Here is a 24,066-nt window from a genome sequence, read left to right as displayed (position 1 = left end):
GGAAGGCGCCTTTGGTTGAAGCACTTGTTAGCATAGTGACCTTTCTGCTGACATTTGTTGCAAGTCACCTCAGAGAGCGGACGATGATAAGGAGCATTCGACCTTGGAGCTTGATTCTGAGACTTGTTCTGATAGCCAGGGTTGGGTGGGTGGGAAGATCCATGGCCACCTTTGTTCTTCTGCTGGAACGGCTGACGAAACGGAGGAGGAGGAGGCAACCAGAACTTCTGATGCTTAGCAGCCACTAGTGAGGAAGAAGAAGACTGAACTGCGTCCCTCACTCTCTTCTTAGAAGCCTGACACTTGAGCTGAGCAGCTTCTTGCTTCAGTGCCATGTTGTAGAATTCATCATACTTGGTCGGCTCAAAAATCACGAGAGCTAATTGCAGATCTTCTCTAAGGCCACCTCTGAATTGATAGATCATGCTCTTTTCATCAGGGACATCTTGCTTCGCGAAGTGAGCAAGTTTCTGAAACTGGGTATTGTATTGATACACGGACATGCTGCCTTGCTTGAGATAGCGGAACTCCTCACGCTTGCTCTCAACAACACTTTGTGGAATGTGCTGAGCTTGGAAGTCTCGGCAGAAATCATCCAAGGTAATCACACGACCTCCTCTGGAATCTTTGTATTGTTGATACCACTCGGCAGCTTGATCCTTGAGTTGAAAAGAAGCAAACTTGACAAAGTCCTCAGGCCTGACATTGCTACATTCAAAATGCTTGTTGATGTCCACGAGCCAATCATCGGCGTTTGTGGCCTCGGCACAGTAGTTGAAAGACTTCGGCTGATTTGCAAGGAACTGGTTCAGGGTAGCGAAGTGAGGCTGATTGTTGCCTTGGCCTTGATTTCCTTGGTTGCCTTGCCCTTGGGTGCGCTCTTGCAAGAGTTGCAATATCATGTGGGCATTGGCGTTGGTGGCTGCCATGACAGCTTGCCATGCCTCCGGAGGCGGGGGAGGTGGCGGAGGGTTCGCCTAACTCCCATCATGGCGTTCCGGATTCTGACGTGTTGGCGGAGCCATCCTGAAGAGGGTGGCATCTGTTAGCATCTTGATAGAAAGATAGGCAAGTTGAATCAACGGATAGAAATTGCAACATATAGTCTTCACAATAAACATTCGAACGAGGATGAACGAATGAATTCCATAGTAAATCATCACACTTCCATAAGTTGAGAAGCCACTTAGAAAAAGGTATGGAATCAACATTTGACTTCAAAGCAACTCGAATACCACAACTCAAAACAAAACAAAGGATTGGCTTGCAGAATAAGCCGGAACAAACATATGATAGAGATTTCGTCCGAAGTTTTCGTGGTGGGGCCCACACGGCCTCGATCGTACAGCACCACCATGTACAAGGCAGTGCACATGACATACGAAGCGTCCCCGAGTCAGCATAGCCAAGGACTCTTTAAGACACTACGAGACCACTGTAAAACCAACGGTGGATAGGCGGACCACTAGACGTCGAACCCCAATCTCATATCATGCATCTGTCGGAAAGATATCCTAGGAGCTACTTGAATTCCCACTTATAAACTCCCGAAACTTGGGGATACAGGGGACACAATATATCTCACCCAAACTAACAATACCTAGATCCAGCTGTATACATCCTTCAACACATAACCAAGAAACCTTCGGAAATCATTTACCTTAACCTTCGAAAAGCATCCGTTATACGATTTATGGCAATACTCCCGAACTCCCGCCCAGTACTGGGTGGCGTCGAGGTGATCTCACCAACAACTGCATAAAAGAGATTTTCGATGTCGGTGAAACTCAGGTATTCCAGAACTGCAACGATAAAATTGTGATGACAACACCTCGGAGCTCAACTCCCTGGGACACTGCCACAACCCCTAAATGTGAGGAGGCACCAAGAACAATGTTCTCATCACAAAACCATCGGAACGATTCCAAGATACCCGCGTGATCCTAAATTTTTTTAGTGAAATTTGAGGAGAGGAGAGTCAAAACTTCTATGTCAGGGGGCCTCACCAGAGCGACGAAGGGGCTGAGGAGTAAAAAGAATCCTACACTCGGATATATATAATCCTAAGACTCAAAACATTTTTTTCCAGACTCAACAACGCCAGCGATTCGATCAAGCAGGGGGCTCCTAAGTCGGGGATGGCTCTGATTACCAACTTGTAACGCCCACGATGCGGCTATATCTCCCACGTGTCGAGGCACGACTTGGAGGCATAACCGCATGGTGGTTTTGTCGCAAGAAGGGTCATCTTCACACAATCCCATGTAATGAACAAGAATGGGATACAGAGTTGGCTTACAATCGCCACTTCACACAATACATAAGTTAAACATACATCATTCAGAGTACAATCAAGGTCCGACTACGGAACCAAAATGAAAGAAGACAACCCCAAATGCTAGATCCCGATCGTCCCAACTAGGCTCCACTACTGATCATCAAGAAACGAAACATAGTAACGACCAAGCTCCTCGTCAAACTCCCACTTGAGCTCGGTTGCGTCACCTGCACTGGTATCGTCGGCACCTGGAACTGTTTTGGTAGAATCTGTGAATCACGAGGACTTAGCAATCTCACACCCGCGAGATCAAGACTATTTAAGCTTATATGAAGGATGAGGTAATGAGGTGGAGCTGCAGCAAGCACTAAGCATATATGGTGGCTAACATACGCAAATAAGAGTGAGAAGAGGAGCAACGCAACGGTCGCGAAGCTAGAAGAGATCAAGAAGTGATCATGAAACTGCTTACGTTCATACATAACCCAAACCGTGTTCACTTCCTGGGCTCCACCGAAAAGAGACCATCACGGCTACACATGCGGTTGATGTATTTTAATTAAGTCAAGTGTCAAGTTCTCTACAACCGGATATTAACAAATTCCCATCTGCCACATAACCGCGGGCACGGCTTTCGAAAGATAATACCCTGCAGGGGTGTCCCAACTTAGCCCATCACAAGCTCTCACAGTCAACGAAGAATATTCCTTCTCCTGGGAAGACCCGATCAGACTTGGAATCCCGGTTACAAGACATTTCGACAATGGTAAAACAAGACCAGCAAGACCACCCGATTGTGCCGACAAATCCCGATAGGAGCTGCACATATCTCGTTCTCAGGGCACACCGGATGAGCGAAGCGTACAGGTACCAACGTAACCCAAGTTGCCAAGGGACGGTCCCGCACGGTGCTCTAGTTTGGACCAACACTCAGAGGAGCACTGGCCCGGGGGGTTAAAATAAAGATGACCCTCGGGCTCGCGAAAACCCAAGGGAAAAAGGCTTAGGTAGGCAAATGTAAAACCAATGTTGGGCCTTGCTGGAGGAGTTTTATTCAAGGCGAACTGTCAAGGGGTTCCCATAAATCACCAACCGCGTAAGGAACGCAAAATCAAGGAACCTAACACCGGTATGACGAAAACTAGGGCGGCAAGAGTGGAACCAAACACCAGGCATAAGGCCGAGCCTTCCACCCTTTACCAAGTATATAGATGCATTAATTAAATAAGAGATATTGTGATATGCCAAAATATCCATGTTCCAACATGGAACCAACTTCAACTTCACCTGCAACTAGGAACGCTATAAGAAGGGCTGAGCAAAAGCGGTAACTTAGCCAAACAACAGTTTGCTAGGAAAGGTGGGTTAGAGGCTTGACATGCACTAGTAGAAAACAGGGCATAGGTCGCAGGGCAGTTTTCACATTAGCCCCGTTTCAGTCACGAACCGGGACCCATGGGGGCATTCGTCCTGGTTCGTGAGCCCAGGGGGCCAGCCGGGGCCTCGTGGGCATTGGTCCCGGTTCGTATGGAACCATTTGTCCCGGTTCGAGCCACGAACCGGGACTAATGGTCCTCGCTCCTGGCCCACAACCATTTGTCCCGGTTCTTGGCATGAACCGGGACAGAAGGCCCGGATTTAGTACCGGTTCATGCCACGAACCGGGACCAATGAGGTGCCTATATATACCCCTCGCCCGCGAGCAGAGCACGCCAGTGCTCTGTTTTTCTCTGGCCGGCGAGGGGAGGGCTTTGTGGTGCTCTAGCTCACCTCCTATGCACATGAGGTGTTCGATGAAATGCCCGAGCCACACTAGTTAAGCTTTGTCCTCTCGAAGCTCGACCTCAAAGCTCCATTTTCCTCGAGATTTGTCTAGTTTTAGCGGCCCGTCACGTCCCATTCCCGTCTTCACCGCCGTCGACCGCCCGCGCCGATCTCGTCGCCGGCAACACCGTGGTGAGCCTCTTGTTCTTATCTTCTTTTTGAAAGAAAAAAATTCTTACTTTAGATAGATACTTGTCTAATTTTCTTACTATTTTATTCCTTCTTATTACATAGTGCGATGGTTTTGGTATCCGCCCCCGTCGGCCCTCGTCCTGTCTATGATTCGGATGTGGTATATATTATCTTTTTATAACTATTTGATTCATTTATTGTTTATGACAAATATACCGACCAACGTGACATAGATTTTATTTATCTAGGAGGTGGTTGAACCGGAAATTCTAACTGACCCTATTGTCGAGAGGTTAAATTTAGTTGAAGAAGAAAACAATTACTTGAAGGAAAAATAAAAAAAATTGAGGAGGAGAAGATGATATTGGAGTTGCATGTTGCGGATGTCGTCGATGATCACAAGATCAAGATGGATGCAATGCGCTTGAAGATTAGAAAGATTAGAAAATATGCCATTCATACCGAGGCTTGGTATCATTATGCCGTTGGATCAATTGTTACCTTGGTTGCGATTATGATCGCATTTGTTTTCGCATTGAAATGTTTTACATAGTTTCAATGTATGGTTTAATTAATTAGATGCTCTGGAGAGCTATATATATGTTGTTAGATGAGAACTATGTATGTACTTTGGTTCTAATGTGATGATGAACTTCTATTAATTTGGTCACTTAATTATCTATTCATGATGTTCTGTAATGGTTTTTGACACACTTAATTATATATAATGCACGCAGATGAACCGGCAATGGATGTACGGTGAGAGACACACCTCCGAGTACATTAAGGGCGTGCATGATTTTCTCGAAGTGGCTGAGGCAAACAAGCAGAATGGTTTTATGTGTTGTCCATGCCCTACATGTGGGAATACGAAGTCTTACTCTGACCGGAAAATCCTTCATGCCCACCTGCTTTACAAGGGTTTCATGCCACACTATAATGTTTGGACGAGGCACGGAGAAATGGGGGTTATGATGGAAGACGGCGAAGAAGAAGAGGACGATGACAACTATGTGCCCCCTGAATACGGTGATGCTGCAACGGGGGAAGCTGCTGAAGATCAAGAGGAACCAGATGATGTGCCCAATGATGCTGCAAGGGGGGAAGCTGCTGAAGATGAAGAGGAACCAGTGCCCGATGATGATGATCTCCGCCGGGTCATTGTCGATGCAAGGACGCAATGCGAAAGTCAAAAAGAGAAGCTGAAGTTCGATCGCATGTTAGAGGATCACAAAAAAGGGTTGTACCCCAATTGCGAAGATGGCAACACAAAGCTCGGTACCGTACTGGAATTGCTGCAGTGGAAGGCAGAGAATGCTGTGCCTGACAAAGGATTTGAGAAGCTATTGAAAATATTGAAGAAGAAGCTTCCAAAGGATAACGAATTGCCCGACAGTACATACGCAGCAAAGAAGGTCGTATGCCCTCTAGGATTGGAGGTGCAGAAGATACATGCATGCCCTAATGACTGCATCCTCTACCGCGGTGCGTACAAGGATCTGAACGCATGCCCGGTATGCGGTGCATTGCGGTATAAGATCAGACGAGATGACCCTTGTGATGTTGACGACGAGCCCCCAGGAAGAGGGTTCCTGCGAAGGTGATGTGGTATGCTCCTATAATACCACGGTTGAAACGTCTGTTCAGAAACGAAGAGCATGCCAAGTTGATGCGATGGCACAGTGAGGACCGTAAGAAAGAGGGGAAGTTGAGAGCACCCGCTGACGGGTCGAAGTGGAGAAAAATCAAGAGAAAGTACTGGGCTGAGTTTGCAGCTGACCCAAGGAACGTATGGTTTGGTTTAAGCACGGATGGCATTAATCCTTTCGGGGAGCAGAGCAGCAATCACAGCACCTGGCCCGTGACTCTATGTATGTATAACCTTCCTCCTTGGATGTGCATGAAGCGGAAGTTCATTATGATGCCAGTTCTCATCCAAGGCCCTAAGCAACCCGGCAACGACATTGATGTGTACCTAAGGCCATTAGTTGAAGAACTTTTACAGCTGTGGAATGGAAACGGTGTACGTACGTGGGATGAGCACAAACAGGAGGAATTTAACCTGCACGCGTTGCTGTTTGTAACCATCAACGATTGGCCCGCTCTCAGTAACCTTTCAGGACAGACAAACAAGGGATACCACGCATGCACGCACTATTTAGATGACACTGAAAGTATATACCTGGACAAAAGCAGGAAGAATGTGTACCTGGGCCATCGTCGATTTCTTCCAACCAACCATCAATGTCGAAAGAAAGGCAAGCATTTCAAAGGCGAGGTAGATCACCGGAAGAAGCCCGCCATGCGTACCGGTGATCACGTATTTGCTATGGTCAATGATTTACACGTAATCTTTGGAAAGGGTCCCGGCGGACTAGCTGTTCCGAATGACGTTGAGGGACACGCACCCATGTGGAAGAAGAAATCTATATTTTGGGACCTACCCTACTGGAAAGAGCTAGAGGTCCGCTCTTCAATCGAGGTGATGCACGTGACGAAGAACCTTTGCGTGAACCTGCTAGGCTTCTTGGGCGTGTATGGGAGGACAAAAGATACACCTGAGGCACGGGAGGACCTGCAACGTTTGCACGAAAAAGACGGCATGCCTCCGAAGCAGTATGAAGGTCCTGCCAGCTACGCTCTTACGAAAGAAGAGAAAGAAATCTTCTTTGAATGCCTGCTCAGTATGAAGGTCCCGACTGGCTTCTCGTCGAATATAAAGGGAATAATAAATATGCCAGAGAAAAAGTCCCGTCCCCGTCTTCACCGCCGTCGATCGCCCGCGCCGATCTCGTCGCCAGCACCACCGTGGTGAGCCTCTTGTTCTTATGTTCTTTCTGAAAGAAAAAAATTCTTACTTTAGATAGATACTTGTCTAATTTTGTTACTTTTATTATTCCTTCTTATTACATAGTGCGATGGTTTTGGTATCCGCCCCCGTCAGCCCTCGTCCTGTCTATGATTCGGATGTGGTATATATTATCTTTTTATAACTATTTGGTTCATTTATTGTTTATGACAAACATGCCGACCAACGTGACATAGATTTTATTTATCTAGGAGGTGGTTGAACTGGAAATTCCAACTGACCCTATTGTCGAGAGGTTAAATTTAGTTGAAGAAGAAAACAATTACTTGAAGGAAAAGATAAAAAAAAATTGAGGAGGAGAAGATGATATTGGAGTTGCATGTTGCGGATGTCGTCGATGATCACAAGATCAAGATGCATGCAATGCGCTTGAAGATTAGAAAGATTAGAAAATATGCCATTCATACCGAGGCTTGGTATCATTATGCCGTTGGATCAATTGTTACCTTGGTTGCGATTATGATCGCATTTGTTTTCGCATTGAAATGTTTTACATAGTTTCAATGTTTGGTTTAATTAATTAGATGCTCTGGAGAGCTATATATATGTTGTTAGATGAGAACTATGTATGTACTTTGGTTTTAATGTGATGATGAACTTCTATTAATTTGGTCACTTAATTATCTATTCATGATGTTCTGTAATGGTTTTTGACACACTTAATTATATATAATGCACGCAGATGAACCGGCAATGGATGTACGGTGACAGACACACCTCCGAGTACATTAAGGGCGTGCATAATTTTCTCGAAGTGGTTGAGGCAAACAAGCAGAATGGTTTTATGTGTTGTCCATGCCCTACATGTGGGAATACGAAGTCTTACTCTGACCAGAAAATCCTTCACACCCACCTGCTTTACAAGGGTTTCATGCCACACTATAATGTTTGGACGAGGCACGGAGAAATAGGGGTTATGATGGAAGACGGCAAAGAAGAAGAGGACGATGACAACTATGTGCCCCCTGAATACGGTGATGCTGCAACGGGGGAAGCTGCTGAAGATCAAGAGGAACCAGACGATGTGCCCAATGATGCTGCAAGGGGGGAAGCTGCTGAAGATCAAGAGGAACCAGTGCCCGATGATGATGATCTCCGCCGGGTCATTGTCGATGCAAGGACGCAATGCAAAGTCAAAAGGAGAAGCTGAAGTTCGATCGCATGTTAGAGGATCACAAAAAAGGGTTGTACCCCAATTGCGAAGATGGCAACACAAAGCTCGGTACCGTACTGGAATTGCTGCAGTGGAAGGCAGAGAATGCTGTGCCTGACAAAGGATTTGAGAAGCTATTGAAAATATTGAAGAAGAAGCTTCCAAAGGATAACGAATTGCCCGACAGTACATACGCAGCAAAGAAGGTCGTATGCCCTCTAGGATTGGAGGTGCAGAAGATACATGCATGCCCTAATGACTGCATCCTCTACCGCGGTGCGTACAAGGATCTGAACGCATGCCCGGTATGCGGTGCATTGCGGTATAAGATCAGACGAGATGACCCTGGTGATGTTGACGGCGAGCCCCCCAGGAAGAGGGTTCCTGCGAAGGTGATGTGGTATGCTCCTATAATACCACGGTTGAAACGTCTGTTCAGAAACGAAGAGCATGCCAAGTTGATGCGATGGCACAGTGAGGACCGTAAGAAAGACGGGAAGTTGAGAGCACCCGCTGACGGGTCGCAGTGGAGAAAAATCGAGAGAAAGTACTGGGCTGAGTTTGCAGCTGACCCAAGGAACGTATGGTTTGGTTTAAGCGCGGATGGCATTAATCCTTTCGGGGAGCAGAGCAGCAATCACAGCACCTGGCCCGTGACTCTATGTATGTATAACCTTCCTCCTTGGATGTGCATGAAGCGGAAGTTCATTATGATGCCAGTTCTCATCCAAGGCCCTAAGCAACCCGGCAACGACATTGATGTGTACCTAAGGCCATTAGTTGAAGAACTTTTACAGCTGTGGAATGGAAACGGTGTACGTACGTGGGATGAGCACAAACAGGAGGAATTTAACCTGCACGCGTTGCTGTTTGTAACCATCAACGATTGGCCCGCTCTCAGTAACCTTTCAGGACAGACAAACAAGGGATACCACGCATGCACGCACTGTTTAGATGACACTGAAAGTATATACCTGGACAAAAGCAGGAAGAATGTGTACCTGGGCCATCGTCGATTTCTTCCGACCAACCATCAATGTCGAAAGAAAGGCAAGCATTTCAAAGGCGAGGCAGATCACCGGAAGAAGCCCGCCATGCGTACCGGTGATCACGTACTTGCTATGGTCAATGATTTACACGTAATCTTTGGAAAGGGTCCCGGCGGACTAGCTGTTCCGAATGACGCTGAGGGACACGCACCCATGTGGAAGAAGAAATCTATATTTTGGGACCTACCCTACTGGAAAGAGCTAGAGGTCCGCTCTTCAATCGACGTGATGCACGTGACGAAGAACCTTTGCGTGAACCTGCTAGGCTTCTTGGGCGTGTATGGGAAGACAAAAGATACACCTGAGGCACGGGAGGACCTGCAACGTTTGCACGAAAAAGACGGCATGCCTCCGAAGCAGTATGAAGGTCCTGCCAGCTACGCTCTTACGAAAGAAGAGAAAGAAATCTTCTTTGAATGCCTGCTCAGTATGAAGGTCCCGACTGGCTTCTCGTCGAATATAAAGGGAATAATAAATATGCCAGAGAAAAAGTTCCAGAACCTAAAGTCTCATGACTGCCACGTGATTATGACGCAACTGCTTCCGGTTGCATTGAGGGGGCTTCTACCGGAAAACGTCCGATTAGCCATTGTGAAGCTATGTGCATTCCTCAATGCAATCTCTCAGAAGGTGATCGATCCAGAAATCATACCAAGGCTAAGGAGTGATGTGGCGCAATGTCTTGTCAGTTTCGAGCTGGTGTTCCCACCATCCTTCTTCAATATCATGACGCACGTCCTAGTTCATCTAGTCGACGAGATTGTCATTCTGGGGCCCGTATTTCTACACAATATGTTCCCCTTTGAGAGGTTCATGGGAGTCCTAAAGAAATATGTCCGTAACCGCGCTAGGCCAGAAGGAAGCATCTCCATGGGCCATCAAACAGAGGATGTCATTGGGTTTTGTGTTGACTTCATTCCTGGCCTTAAGAAGATAGGTCTCCCTAAATCGCGGTATGAGGGGAGACTGACTGGAAAAGGCACGCTTGGAGGGGGAACTCAATAATATGCAGGGACGGATATTCTTGGTCTGAAGCACACTACACAGTTCTACAGAACTCTACCTTGGTGACCCCGTATGTCGATGAACACAAGAACAGTCTGCGCTCCAAACACCCGGAGCAGTGTGACGACTGGATTACATGTGAACACATCAGGACTTTCAGCAGTTGGTTGGAAACACGTCTCAGAGGTGACACCACTGTTTGTGATGAGTTGTACTCGTTGTCCAGGGGACCATCTTCGACTGTATTGACTTACAAAGGATACGAGATAAATGGGAATACATTTTACACGATCGCCCAAGATCAAAAGAGCACCAACCAAAACAGCGGTGTCCGCTTTGATGCAGCAACCGAGAGGGGAAAGGACACATATTATGGTTACATAATGGACATATGGGAACTTGACTACGGACATGATTTTAAGGTCCCTTTGTTTAAGTGCAAATGGGTCAATCTGTCAGGAGGCGGGGTACAGGTAGACCCACAGTACGGAATGACAACAGTGGATCTGAACAATCTTGGGTACACTGACGAACCGTTCGTCCTAGCCAATGATGTGGCACAGGTTATCTATGTGAAGGACATGTCTACCAGACCGAGGAAAAGAAAAGATAAGGAAGCGAATACATCATACGATGAGCCAAAGCGGCACATAGTTCTTTCAGGAAAAAGGGACATTGTGGGAGTGGAGGGCAAGACAGACATGTCTGAAGATTATGAAAAGTTTCATGAAATTCCTCCCTTCAAAGTCAAGGCTGACCCAAGCATCCTGATAAACGATGAAGATTATCCATGGTTACGGCGCAATAAGCAAATGACACAAGCGAAGAAAAAGTGAAGACTTTCTCCCGCAACTATTATGATGATAGCATGCCAACTTTGTAATAGACGAGTATGATACCATTGTCCATTTTGTACAAGAAGTGCATCTAGTTTTTGCCGTAACCCTCTCAACTTTCTTGCACATGCTATGTGGATGAAATGATGATACCATGCCAACTTTCAACCTTTTCAGAGTTCATTTGAAATGCTTTATAAGCCCTGAGTGCAGAGAGGTTAGGCCCGTAAGCCTGCTTTAGAGAGGAGCTCGACAGCTCAGGCGCACCGCACCTTATAAACAGGTGCGGCTCTCTCTTAGCTAGCGAGGTGGGACTAAACTCACCACCACGCCGCTGTGCAAGGCCATTGGTCCCGGTTGGTGGCACGAACCGGGACCAATTCCACCCTTTGGTCCCTGTTGGTGCCACGAACCGGTACTAATGAGGCTGTGGCCCCACGAGCACCTTTAGTACCTGTTCGTGGCACGAACCGGTACTAGAGTTTCTTACTAGCTAAGCAGTTTTTTAGTCCCACCTCGCTAGCTGAGAGGCACTAGGAGCGGTTTATAAGCCCTGAGTGCAGAGACGATGAAGAAGAGGCGCAATGCTCACGTTGCTTAGCTTCAAGCCTTGAGGAATAAGGTAGACTGCATCGAGCTATGTGCAGTGCAGTCTACACTATTCCGAAAGGCTTGAAGCAAATCAACGCGCATTGCGCCTCTTTTTTATTTTTAATCATTAAAAGCAAAAAGAATTTTCATAAAGAACTTTTTTTGATAGAAACTTTAATAGCAGAAAGAATTATCATAAAGTAAAATAAATAAGTAATTAGAAACAAAATAAAATAAAATAAATAAGTTTTTTGTTGTAAGTAGAAATAAAACAAAATAAATATAGCAAAAAAGAAAATAAAAAAACTAAATACAGCAAAAAGAATTTTCATAAAGAACTAATGGCACTAATAGAAAGTTTATATGTTTTCTAAAACTAATGGCACTAACAGACAGTTTATAATTTTGCTGACCTAAAAGCAAAAAAGAATTAAAAATAAAGAAAAAACAAAAGAAAATAAATAATGCAAAAAATTTAAACAACTGCCACCTATTGGGCCACCACGGCCTGAATACGACTAGAAACCCAACCTGGGCCAGGATTCAGGCCCGCAGAAGGCCCAATAGGCCAACAGACAGCACAGTGTGACATTAGGCCCGTAAGCCTGCATTTGAGAGGAGCTCGAGAGGGCAGCCGCAGTGGAGCTTATAAACCACTCCGAGCCCCTCTCAACTAGCGAGGTGGGACTAAACTTTTGGCCGCGGGCAGCGCAAGGCCTTTGGTCCCGGTTGGTGGCACCAACCGGGACCAATGCCCCCCCTTTAGTCCCGGTTGGTGCCACCAACCGGGACCAAAGGCCGCCGCTTCCCGCCCTTTGGGCTGCTGAAAAGAGGCCTTTGGTCCCGGTTGGTGGCACCAACCGGGACTAATGCCCACCTTTAGTCCCGGTTGGTGCCACGAACCGGGACTAAAGGCTTTGCTATATAAGTCCACACTTAGGAAATTTTCGACATACCTCGCCAGTTGCCCCCGACGCCGCCAGGCTGCCCGTGCTCGCCGTCGCCGCCCGCTCCTCATCGCCGTCGCCCCGCGCCCTTGCCTCGACGGGTCGCCGCCCGGTGCTCGTCGCCGTCGCCCTGCCCCCACGCGCCGCCCCGCCTCGTGCTCCCCTGCTCGCGCGCGCCGCCTCGGGGCCCCGAGCCCCCCTGCCCGGCCCGCGTGTGCTCGCCGGCGCCCTCGCCGCTCCCGCCCCGTCCCGGCCCCGTGCGCCGGCGCCCTCGCCGCCCCCGCCCCCGCCATCGCCATCGTCCTAGCCGCCCCCGCTGTGAGAGCCGCCGCCCCGGCTCTGTTTTTTTATTTTTATTAGTTTAATTTTTTGTTCATATGTGATGTATATGTGTATGTGGCTATAATGTATATGTGAACAAAAAAAAATTTGTATGTATGTAGATGTTCAAAATGTATGAATATATATGTCAAAATGTTTTTTTGTTCATAGAAAGTTTTTTGTTCATATATAGAAAGTTTTTATATATGACAATGGATATATATTCGATATATATGAGAAATGATGATCCACATGGAAAAGTTTTATATATGCAAAAGTTACAATTTTAGAAAAGTTTTATATATCTAGCTAGGAAGGGAAGAAGAAGAAAAAGAAGGATAGGAAATAAGAAAATAAGAAGAGGAAAGAAAGAAGAAGAGGAGAGGAAGAAGAGGAGATATAAATAAGAAGAGGAAAAAAGAAGAAAAAGAAGAGCAGAAGAAGAAAGGAATAGAGGAGAAGAAGAAAAAATAGAAAATATTCTATTTTTTCTTCTTCTCCTCTATTCCTTTCTTCTTCTCCTCTTTTTTTCTTCTTCTTTTTTTTTCTTCTTATTTTTCTTCAATCCTCTCCTCTATTCCTTTCTTCTACTCTCCTCTTTTTATTTCTTCTTCGTTTTCTTATGTTTTATCGGGTCTGTCGTCGTCGATATATACCCCTCCCAATAACTTCAACACGAGGGGGGGGTCGATATACCCCCTCCCCGATAACATTATTTTCCCGTGTATATATGTCGTCGTTGTCGATATAACCCCCTCCTGATAACTTCAACACGTGGGGGGGGGTCGATATACCCCCTCCCCGATAACATTATTTTCCCGTGTATGTATGTTGTCGTTGTCGATATTACCCCCTCCCGATAACTTCAACACGAGGGGGGATAACTTCAACACGAGGGGGGGTCGATATACCCCCTCCTCGATAACATTATTTTCCCGTGTATGTATGTCGTCGTTGTCGATATAAAACCCCCTCCCGATAACTTCAACACGTGGGGGGGGGTCGATATATACCCCCTCCCCGATAACATTATTTTCCCGTGTATGTATGTCGTCGTTGTCGATATATATAACTCCCTCCCAGATAACTTCGACATGATGGACGGTCGATATGTATACCCCTCTCGACCGTGATAACTTATACCACGGGAGCACCCCCCGGCCCTCTCGCTCGACCAAAACTCTCGAGGACACCCAAACCCTAGAAAAAAACGATGTCGGTCTCCTACCCCCTCCCGCCGCGCCCCTACCCTTGAAGCGTTGCCTAGGCCACCCCAAACCCGGAATAAGCTAGGTCTACGTTTGCACTAATATATCCACCTGCTGTCATGTTTGTGTAATAATTGCCATGTTGTAATATTTGCAGAAACAATGGAGCACGGACGAGATGAGCAAGCAGAAGATGTGTTGGGGGACATAATCTTAGCCGGAGGTGATATCTTGTCGTATCTTAACGACAATGATGGTCTGGAAGAACAGGGTGAAGAAGCAGGCTGCGGTGATCGAAGAGTGGAGGAGGAAAGACATGATTATGATGGCTCCGGTGACCCAATGCTGGTGCAAGAAGGAGCCCGTGGTGACGGCTCCGGTGACCGAACAGAGTCCGGCCAGGTAAATATATTAGTTAAGCCTGTGCTGACTAGCTAATTGATGCATTCATTGTTTTGGTATGTACACATATTAATTAACACTCGTCTTTCTTCTTTTTTCTAGCCCTCCGGATCGAGCACAACTGCGGTAAAGAGACGAGGCCCGAAGAGAAAGTTGCGCTCGGATGAAAGGTTTGAGATCACAGCAATCGCGCGCGACGGCCAACCGATTGAACCCCTCCGGACAAAGGATGCTTTTGCTGCTCAGTGCGGGGTTCTAGTTAGGGACAAGATCCCGATCAGCATCCACCAATGGTATAAGCCTAAGAAGGAAGACCCTGAGGTGTCTTATGTCAATGATATGCAGAAAGATGATCTTTGGACTGAGCTGAAGGCAAATTTCACCCTACCGCCAGAGGAGGATCCGGAGAAGCCAGTTATAGAGCAATTAATCAAGTCTCATGCTCTTAAGAAGATGGCAGACCTATTCAGGAGGTGGAAGAATGAGCTGAAAACGTTTGTCGACAAAGAAGAGACACCTGAATTCATCGGCCGGTATGAGAAGATCAGAGATCACTGGCCCGCATTTGTGGCCCACAAGACATCGGAAAAGAGTAAGAAGATGTCAGCGACAAACAAGATGAATGCTGCGAAGAAGAAGCTTCACCATCGCACGGGGTCAGGTGGCTACCTCAAAGCCCGGCCTAAGTGGGCCAAGTCTGAGAGGGATCTGCTTGATAAAGGGATCGAACCACAGACAATGAACTGGCCAGACCGTTGCCGGACTTGGTTCTTCGGGGCTGGCGGAACCTTGGACCCTGTATCAGGGAGGTGTCGTTGGACGGACGAGCAACTTGCAATACCCGTCAAGAAGATTCAGCACTATATCGATGCAGCGCAGCAAGGGACGTTCGTTCCAGACAGAGAGAACGACGAGCTCACAATGGCCCTCGGGAATCCTGAGCACCCTGGACGGACACGAGGCACGCCAGGCTCCGTTCCGTGGAAGGCTGGTTTTCCGGACGCGGGCGGTTACAAAACCCAGGAGAGGAGGAAAAAAGTGGAGCAGATCCAAATTCAGCGTCTGCACGAAAGGGTTCAAGTGCTAGAGGAACGAGACGGCAATAGAGATGCCGAAACTGCCCCCGAAGCTACACCGCCATCTCAGCGTAGAAGCAGCGTGGCTTCCACCGAGCTGCCTCAGCTGGAGCATGCGGCTACTCCTAGCTACCCCGTGGATGCTATCACGGAGTCTCAACATTGCCACCTTATGGCGGAATGGCAGAACTTGAAAGTCAAGGCGGCTGTTGGCTCTGTTTTACCTACTGAACCCGGCGCAACCTACCACTGCCGGCAGATTCCAGAAGGATATGCTAGGGTGATGGTGGATGAAATAACGGAGGGATTTGAGGACCTCCAGCTTGACCACCCTACCGGTGAAGGGGAGACTCGGCTGGGTTTAGCTCTAAAGACTCCATGCCTATGGCGGAAGGAGCTCATCAAGCTTCCGAACTGGACGGCTCCGGCGAGTAAGGGCACTCCGCCTCCTCCTCCGCCTCCTCCTCCGGCGAGTGATCAGGGCACTCAGCCTCCTTCTCCGGCGCGTGGCGGCACTCCGCCTCCCCTCCTCCGGCGAGTGATCAGGGCACTCAGCCTCCTTCTCCGGCGCGTGGCGGCACTCCGCCTCCTTCTCCGCCAGCGCCGGCGCGCCAGAGCAGCCAGCCTCCTCCTTCTCCGCCTCGTCAGCAAGGGCGGAAGAGACCCGCCGCCGCTGCGGCTGCTCCGGCGCGTCGTAGTCCTTCTCCTCCGCCTCGTAAGCAAGGAAAGAAGACAGCCGCAGCCGCTCCGTCTGCTCTGCCGGCGTCTAGCAGTACAGCTGCCAGAGGCGGGAGGCAATACAGATTCGGTCCTTCTCTGAAGACTCCAGAGAAGTTACCATATGAGAGGACCGAGGAGGAGAACGCGAAGATCGTGCGAGCCGAAGTGAAGAACTTCTTTGAAGGGGTCAAAGCAAAGAAACATCCACCTCCGGAGGAGAAGGTAGATCCGGTGAAAGCAAAGCGCACTCTGGCTGCCCTGACAAAACCACCAAAGTCTCCGCCAAAAGGCAACTATGAGCGCGTTCTTGCAAAGGCATATGCCGAAGCGGAGCGGTCGGGAAGTACTGTCAGTGATAAAAGGATGAAAGAACGACGAGCTGGGAAAAAAATTGCCCAGCTCGGCGAACAAGAGAACCAATCGTGCCCCCCGCTCAAGGTGTCAAAAGACATCGTCGCTAATGATCCGGGTATGGTGCCCGGTTATACCGATCTTGGAGATTACCTGCCCGACGATGTACATTATGAAATCATGGAGGTGGACGAACACAAATACCATTACGGGAAGCCTCTCGTCAAAGATGTCAAATCTCTAAGCACGATGATGCGAAGACTACATGATTGGTACATGAAAACCTGCAGAGAGTCTGATGGGATGAGTACTTTAACGCTGAGAGTTAAACCGGAGCATGACCTCGTTGGAATTGAACTGCTGAATGTTCCATTTGAGGATTTCTTCCAGTTTTACAATCTAAAGTCCCTCGATAAAACAACGATCACTTGCTACTGTCTGTAAGTAGTACTACTTCTGTCATTAAGTCTCTCTATATAGGTCAGCTCTTTCATTGCATGTATTTATACTTATCCTCACTATATTATGCAGATTGAAGATCGCCGAATTGAAGAAAAGACAAATCGGTGATATTGGGTTCATTAACACAAATCTCATAGATGATTATCAGGTTAAATTTCATGCCAAAGATACCGAGGCCAACTTGCTACAATCGTTGGTAATAAATCAAAACAAAGATATAATACTCTTTCCTTACAACTTCAAGTGAGTGTTACTGTCTTCTGCATATTCGGTTTCCCTTATTAGTCCAGGTTATGGTAATGTAATTGATGACTTATGCATGCATGCGCAGCTTCCACTATATTCTCCTAGAGATTAAGCTTGAGCCGGGAGTAGTAACCGTCTTAGACTCGAGACGAAAAGATCCCCAGGACTATGCGAACATGACTCAAATGCTCCAGAAGTAAGTTAAATCGATCATTATCCACCATATCAGCAACTTTGTTCATTTCCTGATATCAAGTAATTGTTTTCTTTGTCTGGCAGGGTTTGGAGAAAATTCACCTCAAAAGCCCCGGGACTGCCGAACCAGCTGCAATTTAGACACCCGAAAGTAAGTACTATAGTAGCATGTTCCGCGCATCTCCTAGTGATTCAAGCGCTAGTTTGATCAATACCATTTAGCATGCTTGCTTATCAGTTTGATTGACCTCTATTTCTTGTAAAGTGGTTGTGGCAGCAACCCGGGAATAATTACTGTGGATACTACATTTGCGAGTCCATCCGCTACCATACCTGTGAGCGGGGCTACACTGAAGAACAATATGAAGTGCGTAAGCAATAATATTCACAATTTTATTTTATTACCATCATTTGTGTTGAGTTTCATTTATTCATATATATATGTATTGACCCCCTTCTTCAAATTAGATTTTTCGGAAGCGGGATCAACTCCTAGCACCAGATCGTATGCGAGGAATTCAAGAGGAATTGGCGGCATTCTTCCTTGACCACGTGATCGCTGAAAACGGAGAATACTATGTGGACCCTGTGTTCCTACAATATAATTAGGAGATTGTATTGTAAGAGATAATTATTGTATATATGTAGCCGGTAGTGTCGGATAGATATACGAGAACTTGTTGTTCGACCAATATCTCGGAGAAGGAGAGGTGGTCGATATCACTTCTCTCTGTATGCATATATATATATGTTCATGACGATCTTCTGTTTCCTTCATTTGATTACTAGCTAGCGTGTCTACTCCTCTCCATACGTATATAGTACGTAGCATCGACAAAGCACGGAGATAAGAGAGGACACTTCTCTCTATTAATTAGCTAGCTAACACAATATATGAAACACCTAAATTAACCCCCCAAAACCCCAAAACCACCCCCTTTCAAAAAAAACAAAAACCGCAGCTCCTGCCAGGTGCTGACGCGTGGATGCCTATTGGTCCCGGTTAGTGGCACCAACCGGGAGCAAAGGCCCTCCTGCCTGGGCTCCCCGCACCGGCCACGTGGACGGCCTTTAGTCCCGGTTCGTGTAAGAACCGGGACTTAAGGGCTAGGGCATTAGTAACGACCCTTTAGTCCCGGTTCCAGAACCGGGACTAAAGGCCCTTATGAACCGGGGTAAAAGCCCCTTTTCCTACTAGTGATGGCAATATGGGAGGCATGATATAGCAAGAGGTAGGTAGCATGGCATAGCAATAGAGCGAACAACTAGCAAGCAAAGATAGAAGTGATTTCGAGGGTATGGTCATCTTGCCTGCAAGGTTCTCAGAGTTGTCGAAGCTTGATCCTCGTAAGCGTTCTCAACAGGTTCCTCGTTCCCGTACTCGTCTCCCAGCTCTACCCAAAACAAGAACACAAGCAAAGTACCAACAATCAATCACGGGAAATGCACACGCAACATGATGCAAAACATGGCATGATATGCGAGATGTGATATGCAATGCATATGCGTGCTCCGGAAGGGAAAAGATGAACAAGGCATCAAATTGGCAAACCAAGTATGCCTCTGGAAAGATGAGGTGATTTCGGTCGAAATCGATATAAGGATCACCGGAAACGGATGCACGGTTTGCAAATGATAAGCAAAACAAGATATGATGCAAACTGCTTAAAACAGCAACGTGGCCACTTAGATGCAAAGTATAAATATGCTACAGCACCCAAACATGTGAACAAAATGCATGGCAGTGATGTACATGAGATGCTCTACAAAACATGAACACTGAGCTAAAGCTATAAACCACTAGAGCATGACTAAAACAGAATGGCAATAATGCAAAAGATAACAGTTTTACAGACTTGGTGAAAATGCTAGACATAGCAGAAACAGATTGAACATGGCATCTTTACAAGCTTGTATAACTCACTACCAGGCATGTCATGGCATGGAACAAATTCTAGCATGAAGTATACATGAAAATGAAGCTATCCATGTGCAAAACAACCACATAGCATATTTGCACGAATATACACATAAAAGACAAAACAGCAACATGATGTAAAATGACATGTTTACGAACTTTCTCAAATGCAGAAACTAATGCCACCACTGGATTGGTGGGATTTTTCTACCCCAATAACATATATAATATGTGGGGGTTACTGTAGGAAAAACATCACAAGTGCATCAAGTAAAAACCTGCCTAAAAGGGAAATATGACAGAATTGGAAAACTGCCTGCTCTGTATTGTCCAGATTTGGACTTGCCCGAAAAGGAAAGAGGGCCCTTTCCACAAATGGAAAGCGCGGGGTAAAATGAACAAAACACAAAAAAAAGGAGGGAGCTGTGTGCGTGTTTGTATGACAGTGGGTCTATGCGGGTGTGTGTATGACAGTGGGGCCGAGACGTCAGTGCCCCAAGAAAAACTAAAAGGGGCCGAAGGTAAACATGTGGAGGCTGGGATTCAAACCCTGCACTCCTGGGTGGAACAGCAAGATAACCACCACTACGCTGCTGCTGCTTTTGTTACAAGAAGCGGTCGTTGGGCCTCTTGGCCTAACGATAGGCGGGGGCTGGCTGGTCCTACCGGCGGGAGAGGAGAACAGGGCCGCTGCCAGCGAGCACGACGGCGACGACCGGAGTAGAGGGTCACCGGCAGGGGTGCCGAATTTGAAGGCGGGGCCAGGGTGTGCACGCGGAGCGGCTGTGGAAGGCGCGTGCTTGCAGTGCCCGAGCACGAGCTCGTGCTTGCCTTGGGCGCGGTACAAAACGGCGAGCGAGCGACGAAAGCAGGCAGGGTGTGCGCGCGGGTGCAGATGCATGCGGGGCTACGGGCGTGGCGACCGAGCATGAGCGAGCACGTGGGAACAGGGGAGAGCGCGAGTGCGCGTGTGCACGTGCAGCAGCAAAACATGCGCAACAAAAACTTCAGAGATCGCCGGAGCACTGCGAGCGCGGCGAAGACATGGATCGTGCGAGTGCTACGGGGTTCGACATGCCATGGAAAGAAAGTGAGCAGGAGGTGCATTACCCAGCTCACCCTAGGACACGAAGAGGTTGATGGATACGCGCCGGAGGCGACCGGAGCGAGCTCTGAACTTGGTGAAGATGTTGTCCGGGAAGAAGAGGAAGAAGACAGCATCGTGGAGGTCGAACCCGAGGCCGTGTGGTCGCGTGCGTGGATGTAGGGGACGGAGAGGTACTTGGCGTTCCTCTCCACAGTGGCTGAGGGGTCGGAGGCGCGGCGACGAGCTACTCCGAGCTCGATCTCAAGCTCGGCCGGAGCATGGTGGGCAGGGCGACGGCGTGGCGTGGCTAGCCTTACCTGGCGGCGGCGAGGGAAGGAGAGGAGGGGGATCGGTCGAGGAGGAACCCTAGTGAACCGGTGACATGATATATAGGGGCTAGGGACGCCGGACGGCCGTCAAATCATGCCCATATCCGACATGGACACGCTGGATGCACTGCCGTACAGGAGGACGAAGCTCCTGTACGCGTGGGCTGACTGGGCTGCAGTTGATGTGCTCTGTTGGGCTGCGGGAGAGGGGAAAAGGCCCAAGTTGCTGCACTAGGAGGGCTTCCCCCTTTAACTTAGTTCTATGAATTTAAATTCACAGCTGTAGAAAAGGAAAAGTCCATGGAGGTAGGAGAGGTATTTGGCAGAAATAAAAATAGCTCCAAGCTCCTGGAAATGGGTACTATTTAAATAAAATGGCTTGGGGATTTTTAGAGGCAGAAAAATAATTCAAGTTTGAATTAAATTCAAACTTGAACCATTTTTGAACCCAACCAAACCAAGTCCAAAGGAAGTGAAATTTGGCATAGAGGTTTATGACATGATGCAAGATTTATTTGGGGAAAATTGAACATTTATGGAGGAGGACAAAATGGCACTTCCAACAAGAAAGAAAAGAGAATAAGAGGTGGTGATGCATGGAGGTGGTCATGTATGGATCACACATGGGTCAAGCAACAATATAACATGCATGAAACACAGAATGCACATGAAGAGGATGATGAAATGCAACATGACAAGAAGCACAAATGCAACACTAAGATGAGGCCATGATGCAACATAAGATGGCAAGTGCATAAAGAAGATGACAAGTAATGACAAGACAAAGCAATAAGTACAAACCAACAAACAAAACAAAAGAGACCAAAAAGGATTGAACCCAAATGGAATTGGATGAAGAACAAGGTTGGATACATTGTCAAATATGGAAGTTGACATCCGGGGTGTTATAGAAGGGGACGACACGGAGCCGGGGAAGACGCAGCAGCGGAAGCCCACGCAGAGAGGAGTACGAGGGTTCACTGCTTCGGCTGCGGTGTGAGGCTGCCGTCGCCGCAGAATAACAGGGGGTGTGGGTGAGTAGAGGGATGGCCCGGCCAGCGGTGGGAGTAGTGCTGAGGCCTCCGCGGCATCACAGCCGGCCACGGGAGGCAGGAGCACGCGTCACGACCGGTGCTGCTTTGGGCGGCTGGGGCAAGAAGACCAGAGGTTGAAGAAGCACTACGACCGTTGGATGGACATCGTACGATCACTGCAGCTAGAATCATTTATATTGACTAAGTTGACAAAGCCCTTGGTACGCATCAACTTAGTAGGCCCATAGGTCAGCCTCCGAAACGGTGCGCCCCAGATGTCAGGGGGAGGAATCATTTTTTGGGCGGCTGAAGCAAGAATATCCGAGATTGAAGAAGAAGCACGACATCCGTTGCATGGACATGGAACGGCCATAGCTGCCAGAACCGTGTGTTGTTGACAAAGCCTTGCATACACGTCAACTTAGTTCTTTTTAGGGGCGCGTCAACTTAGAAGGCCCACAAGTGTGTGGCAGAGAACATATAGCCCATTTGCTATTTGTAAGAATGTACAACCCATTTTTTAGTTCTAATGGAATTTACTATAGCCCATTTACAGTCTGTTAAAAGTACAGCCCATTTTCTAGCTAGGACAACGATTAATAATTTTAACCAACCGCTCAAAACAGAATTCAAAAAAATTTCCCACATTTTTATGTGATCCGAAATATTTTTATCTGAAATTTCTAGTCAGATTAAATATAATTTCAAAATAAAGTTGTATTACGTTAAAATCCAACGAAATATTGCGCGCGCAACAAGTAATGAAATTAAAATTTTCAAATTACAAAAATAATATATTTTTAAAACTAATTACGCGTTTGGTGCATTTTTTATAGTTACTGCCCAGTTATTATAATTACATCTCATTTATTATTTCTTAAAGTCCATTTTCTTGTTAAGCCTAATGCATACCTCCTAGGAAAGTTTGCAGCCCAGCGGGGCGGAGAATAACAAGTTGACCCGGATATTGTGTACAACTGTCGGCCCAGTTGCATTATTGATGTTGAAAAAAAAGCCTCTGTAGTACAGTACAACCTAACATGGCTACTCAGCCCACATTCAGCGACGCCGGAAAAGGCCCAAACAAGGCGTCTGCACAACTTTTTGAAGTCACTGAGCTCAATTAATAACTTAAGAAAAAAGTTAGATTACAGTGGAACCTAATTAAAAGATGTCACGAGCAATGAAATAATTCAACGGGTCCCACTTGTGCGTGTGTGCTTGTGTGTGAGAGAGAGAGAGAGAGAGAGAGACCCATCGGTCGATGCTCGTAAATACATCTTTCAGCCATATGCATTGCTGATGCTCAGTAAAAACTTATATAGTTGACACAATCATATAGAACACCATAGCACACTGAACTTGCATACACAAATTTCACGGAGGCGGCACAATCAGGATGGAAGCAGTGGATCGCTACGGGTAGGGCTATGTTGAAACCAACGAACTCGTACATAACGGTTCATCGTCTTTATCAATGACAGGGAAATATCTTGAATGCTGTGCAAAGAAAATAGACAGACAACACAATAAGTTCTGCTAGCACATTAAGTTGACATACAACCCTTTCTACAAAAAGTTCAGGTACAAAACTAGAAACAGGTCACAATCAAATGTACTGGCACATCAGTGCTTCACACCCATAGCTCGGATTTAACTAGTATCTGACAAGATTTAGTTGTTACCTCAAATTAGAGCACATCCAGGCAGCCAACCCTGCCTCTTCTCCCAAAGAAGCAGTGGCCTCTGCCGCGCAATGGAGTAGGCCCTGTGCCATCCATCATTCCTAGCAACACGGGGAAAGTCTGACATTGACTCCTGTAATGGACGTCATCGACGGACCCTGGCACCAGCAGCGGCGGCAGGACTTCGATTGATGGATTAACCACTTCTTCGACATGCACGAACACTCGATACAGGTACATCCCTAACGTGGTCCGCGACGGCCTTGGTGGCGACGAATAGTACAACCCCGGTTCCTGCACCGGTATCTCAACACCAATCACCTTCGATATGGTGGACGGCTTCTTCAT

Source organism: Triticum aestivum, chromosome 3D (assembly GCF_018294505.1).
Source record: "Triticum aestivum cultivar Chinese Spring chromosome 3D, IWGSC CS RefSeq v2.1, whole genome shotgun sequence".
NCBI classification, from domain to species: domain Eukaryota; kingdom Viridiplantae; phylum Streptophyta; class Magnoliopsida; order Poales; family Poaceae; genus Triticum; species Triticum aestivum.
Note: the sequence above shows the minus strand (reverse complement) of the source record.